Below are 7,646 nucleotides of genomic sequence, written 5' to 3'. Positions count from 1 at the left end.
TTAGGTCCCATTTTTTTGGCATGAATTAAATTTTTTGTCTTTCTCCTGTTAATGTCTTGTGTCAGTTTTATTAGTCCAGCCACAAGAACTTAAGCAGGATAGGAAGGAATTTCCCTCTTCCCAACAGTTTCCAGAGTCATGGAGAACACAGTCAAATAAATGACCCTTATATAGATAAGCCAATAGAAATTCAGTACAATGTTCATAAAATACAACACATTGTGATGTAAGAATATTCTGAGGCATTCCCAACGTGGCTCAGTGGTAACGAACCCGAGCAGGGCCCATGAGGTCTTGGGTTTGATCCTTGGCCTCACTCAGTGCGTCATGGATCCCGTGTTGCTCTGGCTGTGGTGTAGGCTGGCAGCTACAACTCCAATGCAACCCCTAGCCTGGGAACTTAACATATGCCTCGGGTGCAGCCATAAAAAGACCAAAAAAAGAATATTCTGATCATTCATCCACTACATCACATAAGATGGGTTGAGAGAGTTTCGCGCAGTTTAGATAAGGTGTCCTACATGATTTAAACTAAAATCTATGAAGGGTACCGATTCATAGTTATGGTCCTACGAATATTCACAGTTAGATCTTAGCGATAAATATCATATGATATCACGTATATGTGGAATCTACTAAAAAATTATGCAGGGGAGGTTATTTACAGAACAGAAGCAGACTCACAGATTTCAGAAGCAATCTTAGGGTTGCCACAGGGGAAGCATGGTGGGGAGGAAGGAATTTGAAGGATGGAAGTAACACACACACACACACCACTCTATAGAATAGATGATTAATGAGAACCTACTGTACAGCTCAGGGAAATCCACCATAGTTTGTATTGACCTATATGGGGGGGGGGAGAATGGCTGACTCACTGTGCTGTACACCTGAAGCTAATACACGATTGTAAGTCAACGATATTCCAATACAGTCAAAACGAAGAACCTTCCTTTCGCGCTCCTGAAATCACACGACGTCGGCGTGTGGCGCAGTCGATTGGGAAAGACATGCTCTACATAGACATCGTGATTAGAAGGACACCACTGGGTTTCCAAACTCAACACCCAATCCGTTATTTCCTCTGAATTGGAAGAAAATGATTTGTAACAGAACGTCTTTCCTCAAAGGCAACTCAATGTCGGACGCTTTACAGGCGGGGGCAGCAGAGATTTACCTGGCTACAAGGAAAACAAAGGCGTTCTCTGGAACAATCCCAAGGAGATGGTCTCATACACGAACCTGGGACTGAACAAAGTTCTGTAATAGCTCACTTAAATGAATCAAGTTTTCATCGGTCCCACAAGCACAGGCGTGGAGGACCACGAGAGGAGTGACCCAAACTGACATCGCATCTTTAGCCCACGGATGCAGGCATCTCATGCACCCAAGGGAAAAGTTATATTCCTCATGCTGCTTTTAGAAATGACTCGTTGAAAATGGAATAGCTTAGGGCCCTTCCTTGTGCTTCTCCCGGGCTTAATTTCACCCTAAACACAATCACCCGTGAGCTACAGATTAGGTACCCTGAGCACAACTGCCGATGGGTCAAAGGTGATAAGCACATGATATTTTTTTTAGGGACTTTCCTAGATTGCCCTCATCTCGGATCAATATGCCCTTTTTGCAAGTATTTTTTATTTTAGGAAAAAGAGATACAGTAACCCAGAAGACCACCAGATGATGCCGAGATCTCATGACACCAACATCAATAACTAAAGGTTCACCCAAAGAAAGAAGCATGCATATTTGTCCTCAACCCTGATTCTCATCTGGAACCATGAGAGGTTTATACAGTAAACCTTCCTGCACGTCTTCCCAAGGGAGGGCACAGTCTTTAAGGCATTAGCCTGCCGTGATCTCCTTTGCGTGGCAAAGCAGTAAGAGCCGTTTTCTTCTTTACCCAAAACTCTGCCTCCATGTTTCTATTCGGCACCAGGGGACTGAGGACTAATTTTGGCAACGTCATCTTGGCCTTGGAGGTGAAGGATGACCTAGGAAAGAACTGAATGGGGAGATGGGAGGTTTACAGACCTGAGTAGTTCTAATTCTTTGCTTGTCCCTGCCAAGGTTTAGTTCCTGTCTGTAGTGATTGATCCTGAAAGGCCAGTCGAGTGAAAATCCCCCTCGTCCGGACTCGGAAGAGGCGACACCCCAAATCACTCACGAGAAGCGGTCTTGATGCAAACAGCAAGAGGATTTTTATTCCAAGCGCGCTGGGGCCCACAGTCGTACGCCACGCAGGGGTAGAGGACTGCGGCCCTGAGTGCGGAGTCAGGACAGTTTTTATGGGATTCACAACAAAGCCCGTGCTTCACAAACCAATCATTTCAAAATATCACAAACCAATCATTTTAAAACTTCGCGAGCCCGTGCTTCGAGGACCAATTAGTTTTAAATTGTTCTGGAGTTACGTGTTTGGGCTTGTTCCTGGGCGGGGGAGACATATTGTCACCAAGATATGTTTACCAGGATTTTCAACATTTTATGGCGCAGCCGATCTTACTGGGGTCGGTTTAGCGATTAACTTCTCCTCCTTTTATCTTATGCAAGCAGCTTTACAGAAGCCAAACAAGCAGTTAGGGACCCTTTTCCCTGTTATCTCAAGCAGTTTCAAGAAGTTTTATGCCTAGAGGCATGTACTCAGGGGCCTGTTTTCTCTTTTTTTTTCTTTTTTTCACATAGTTTTGTACAGAACGGAAAGCAAGCCCTAAAACAGCAAGAAGTATGGTCTTTTACCTATAGGGAACAGGGTCTGGAATTCGAGGGCATTTAGAGCTTTTTATTAACTTCCTGGGTTCTGGGAGGGTTAGGTCGCATTTTCATCCTTTCAATCCCAGTTGATGACAGGTAGTTGCCACCTGGACTTGTTCACCATGAATAGGAAGCTCCAATTGGGAATGAACATCTGAAGACAGAAGGACCAGCACTTCAGCTCCCAGATCCCCCGCTCAAGTCTTTCACCCGTCATTCTTTACGTCCAAGGCCAAGGTAAGCTCATAACGCAGTGTCAGTATTGCTTGCTGACGGCCTTAGCTGTTGCACTGGGACAGCATGCCAGGGTCTGTCTATACGGCCCCCTCTGCTGGTACTGGCACCCTCATGGCTATCTGGCTAGTAAGTGGTCCAGTTCCAGAATCCCATCCTCAGCTTTAACTGATTCCGCAGATGGCTCCTGGAGTTTAGTTTCTTGTATTGGGCTTCCTAGAAACAGAGCTTGAAATGGGTGTTTTTGTATAAAAGATTCAGTGAATGAGTGTGCTCAGAAGACTGGCGGTGAGGACAGCCAGACAGAGTGAAGGTGGGTGGTGAGAACGAAGACAAACGCGGATGTGGTTTGGCCTGGAGGCCAGGTTCATTCTGGCCCTCAGAGAGCTTGACAACAATTCACACCACAGATGTCTCCTTTCACAGGTCAAGGTGTTGTTAGTCTTTGGTACTTAACTCTGCAAGTCATGCCTTGGGTGCTGTTTGCTTTTCAGGAAGCAGAATCTTCCAAGAAAGATGTCTCCTGCTTTGCTCAGAGCAATTTTTTTTTTTCTTTTTTGTCTTTTGCCTTTTCTAGGGCCGCTCCCATGGCATATGGAGCTCCCAGGCTAGGGGTCTAACTGGAGCTGTAGCCACTGGCCTACACCAGAGCCACAGCAATGTGGGATCTGAGCTGCGTCTGCGACCTACACCACAGCTCACAGCAACGCCAGCTCCTTAACCCACTGAGCAAGGCCAGGGATCAAACCTGCAACCTCATGGTTCCTAGTCAGATTCATTAACCACTGAGCCACGATGGAAGCTCCCTACCAGTGAGATTTATAATTTCATATGGTTTCCTGTTACTAATTAGTGTCTTTCATTTCAGCTTGAAGTCCCTTTAACAATTTTTTCTAAGTCCAGTCTAGTGGCGATGAATTCCTTTAGCTATTGCTTGTCTGGAATATTCTTTACCGACTTTGCTCGATGAAGTATTCTTTAAAATTGCACCTCCCAAAAAAAGTACTTAGGAATAAACCTGACTAAGGAGGTGAATGACTTTTATGCTGAAAACTATAAAACATTAATCAAGGAAATTAGAGACGATTCAAAGAAATGGAAAGATATCCCATGCTCTTGGATTAAAAGAATTAATATTGGTTTTGGGGTTTTTGTTTTTTTTTTTTTTTTTTTTTTTGTCTTTTTAGGGCCATACCCCTGGCATATGAAGGTTCCCAGGCTAGGTCCAATCTAAGTTACAGCTGCTGGCCTACACCAGAGCCACAGCAACACAGGATCCAAACCACATCTTTGACCTACACCACAGCTCATGGCAATGACAGCTCCTTAACCCGCCGAGCGAGGCCAGGGTTCAAACCCGCGATGTCTTAAAGACTTAAATACAGGACATGACACCATAAAACTCCTAAAAAAGAACATAGGCAAAATATTTTCTGACACCATTCTCTTAAGGTAATTTAAAAAAACCCAACTAAACAGATTGGGCCTAACCAAACTTACAGGATTTTGCACAGCAAAGGAAACCATAAAAAAAAAAAAAAAAAAACCTAGCGAGTGGGAGGAAAAAAATTGGCAAATGGTGGGACCGACAAGGGGTTAATTTCCAAAATATGCAAACAGTTCTTACAACTCGATAGCAAAAAACAAGACAACCCAATCTAAAAATGGGCGGAAGACCTAAATAGCATTTCTCCAAAGAGGACATAGGGATGACCAACAGGCACGTGAAAAAATGCTCAACATCACTAATTATAGGGAAATGCAAATCAAAACTGCAATGTGGTACCACCAGTCAGAATGGCTCTCATTAACAAGTCCACAAGTAACAAATGCTGGAGAGGGTGTGGAGAAAAGGGAACCCTCCTGCGCTGTTGGTGGGAATGTCGATTGGTACAACCACTATGGAGAACAGTATGGAGGTGCCTTAAACTTTCTCCTCCAAGGCTGAGACCTACAGGATCAATCAAGAACTTCCCTGGAGTTCCCTGATGGCCTGGCAGTTACGGTGTTGGTATTGTCACTGCTGTGGTGCAGGGTTCAACCCCCTGGATCTGGAAGTTCTGCAGCCGAAAAGGGGGGGAGAGGCATCTTTCCAACCACCATCCTGGGAGGAACCCCAGTTCTTGGAGGACGTGGTTACAAGTGACCCAGAACAGCTCTTTGGAGGGGGAGGCACCTCAGTGCAAAGGAAGCTGGTCATGCTTCCTGTGGGACATCCCACTTCTCTACTTGTTGAGTGTCCATGGGGTGAAGCCCAGGGTCAGGGGTGTGTGTGCTCCTAGCACAGGGGACCCATCATCAACCTCATCCTCAGGTGTCTCTCAGAGGCGACGGAGTAAGCGTGGGATGAAAACTGAGATTTCAGGCAGCATGAGCCCTTCCCCTAGAGTTCAAAGACGTGGCCCGTCTCCTTACGCTCCTCAAAGGAGAGATTCAGTAAGGAGCTCCTTTTGTATACAGAGGGACCAGCAACATGCTAGAGGGAATAAACAAGCATGGATGGCATGCACAATGCTATGTTTCTGACAGTGACAAGCACACAGAATTTGGTTCTAGCTGCTGGTCTAGTAATCCTGATATTTTATTCCATGTTCCCATCATGCTCTCGTCCTGGCACAGAGTGGCACCCAGCATCCAGGGCGTAGCGCGTGTCATTCTTTTACACCAGTGGTCCTTAGTGGTGAGGTCCCCACAAGGGCCCTGAGGTCAAGCACGGAGACATTTTTCTCCTTGACACAATTTTGGAAGGGGTTCTACCAGCATCTACTGGGTGGAGATCAGGAACACTGCAGCACGTCTTACAATGCACGTGCAGCTCCCCTTAAAGAATGACCCTGCCCGAATTTCAACAGCAACCATTGTGTGTATGCATGTCTGTATATCGCATGTGTATGTATATCATATTTTCTGTATTCATTCATCCATTGATGGACACTTGAGTTGTGTCCACACCTTAGCTACTATAAATAATGCTGCAATGAACATGAGGTGGCATTTCTTTCAGATAAATACCTAGAAGTGAAATTGCTAGATCATATGGTAGGTCTGTTTTTAATTTTGCTAGGGACTTCCATACAGTTTTGTCACAGTGGCTGCACCAGTTTACATTGCTATCAACAGAACATGAAGATTCTGTTTTCTCCACATCCTCTTCAACACTTGTCATTTCTTCTTCTTCTTCTTCTTCATCTTTTTGGGGTCCGCACCCAAGGTATATGGAAGTTCCCAGGCTAGAAGTGGAATCTGAGCTGCAGCTGCCCACGTAAGCCACAACCACAGCAACACCAGATCTAAACCTCATCAGTGACCTACACCACAGCTCACAGCAACACTGAATCCTTAACCCACTGAGCAAGGCCAGGGATTGAACCTGCATTCTCATGTAAGCTAGTTGGGTTCATTACCACTGAGCCAGGAAGGGAACTCCATTGTCTTCTTGATAATAACCATTCTCACGGGTGTGAGGCAATATCTCACTGTGATTTTGATTTGCACTCCCCTGATATTTAAGATGCTGAACATCTTTTCATGTGCCTGTTGGCCATCTATATGTCTTCTTAGGAAAAATGTCTATTCAGATCCTCTGCCCATTTTTAAACCAGATTTTTTCTATCAATTTCTATGTGTACTTCATATATTTTCTTTTATTTTATTTAGTTATTTATTTTGTCTTTTTGCCTTTTCTAGGGCCACTCCCGCAGAATATGGAGGTTCCCAGGCTAGGGGTCTACTCAGAGCTGTAGCCACTGGCCTAAGCCACAGACACAGCACCGAGGGATCCGAGCTTTGTCTGCAACCTACACCGCAGCTCACGGCAATGCCGGATCCTTAACCCACTGAGCAAGGCCAGGGATCGAACCCGCAACCTCATTGTTCCTAGTTGGATTTGTTAACCACTGAGCCACGATGGGAACTCTCTACGTGTACTTCGTATATTTTAGATATTAACCTCTTATCAGATATATGACTTGAAAATATTTTCTCCCATTCCATAGATTGCCTTTTCATTTTGTTGATTGTTTGCTTTGTCATGCAGAAGTTTTTTAATCTGATGGACTCCTGCTTGTCTATTCTTACTTTTGCTTTTGGTGTCAAATCCAAAAAATTATCACCAAGATTGATGTCAAGGAGCTTACATCTTTCTTTCAGGAGCTTTATGGTTTCAGGTCTTACATTCAAGTCTTTAACCCATTTTGAGTTGGTTTCCTGTACAGTGTAAGACAGAGGTCCCCTTTCTCTTTTTTTTTTGCATGTGACTATCAAGTTTTCCTACATCATTTATTGAAAAGACTGTCCTGGAGTTCCGTCATGGCGCAGTGGTTAACGAATCTGACTAGGAACCATGAGGTTGCAGGTTCGGTCCCTGCCCTTGCTCAGTGGGTTAATGATCTGGCGTTGCCATGAGCTGTGGTGTAGGTTGCAGATGTGGCTCGGATCCAGCGTTGCTGTTGCTCTGGCCTAGGCCGGTGGCTACAGCTCCGATTCAACCCCTAGCCTGGGAACCTCCATATGCTGTGGGAGCGGCCCAAGAAATAGCAAAAAAAAAAAAGACCAAAAAAAAAAAAAAAAAAAGAAAAAAAGAAAAGACTGTCCTTTCTCCACTGGATAGTCTGGGCTCCTTTGTCATAAATTAATTGACCATATATGTATGGGTTTAT

Source organism: Sus scrofa, chromosome 6 (assembly GCF_054392235.1).
Source record: "Sus scrofa isolate SSC_HxYL_T2T_F1_AM1 chromosome 6, Sscrofa_HxYL_maternal_Yorkshire_Landrace_v2.0, whole genome shotgun sequence".
NCBI lineage: Eukaryota > Metazoa > Chordata > Mammalia > Artiodactyla > Suidae > Sus > Sus scrofa.
The sequence above is the reverse complement of the archived record's forward strand: the minus strand, read 5'-3'. Positions refer to the sequence as shown.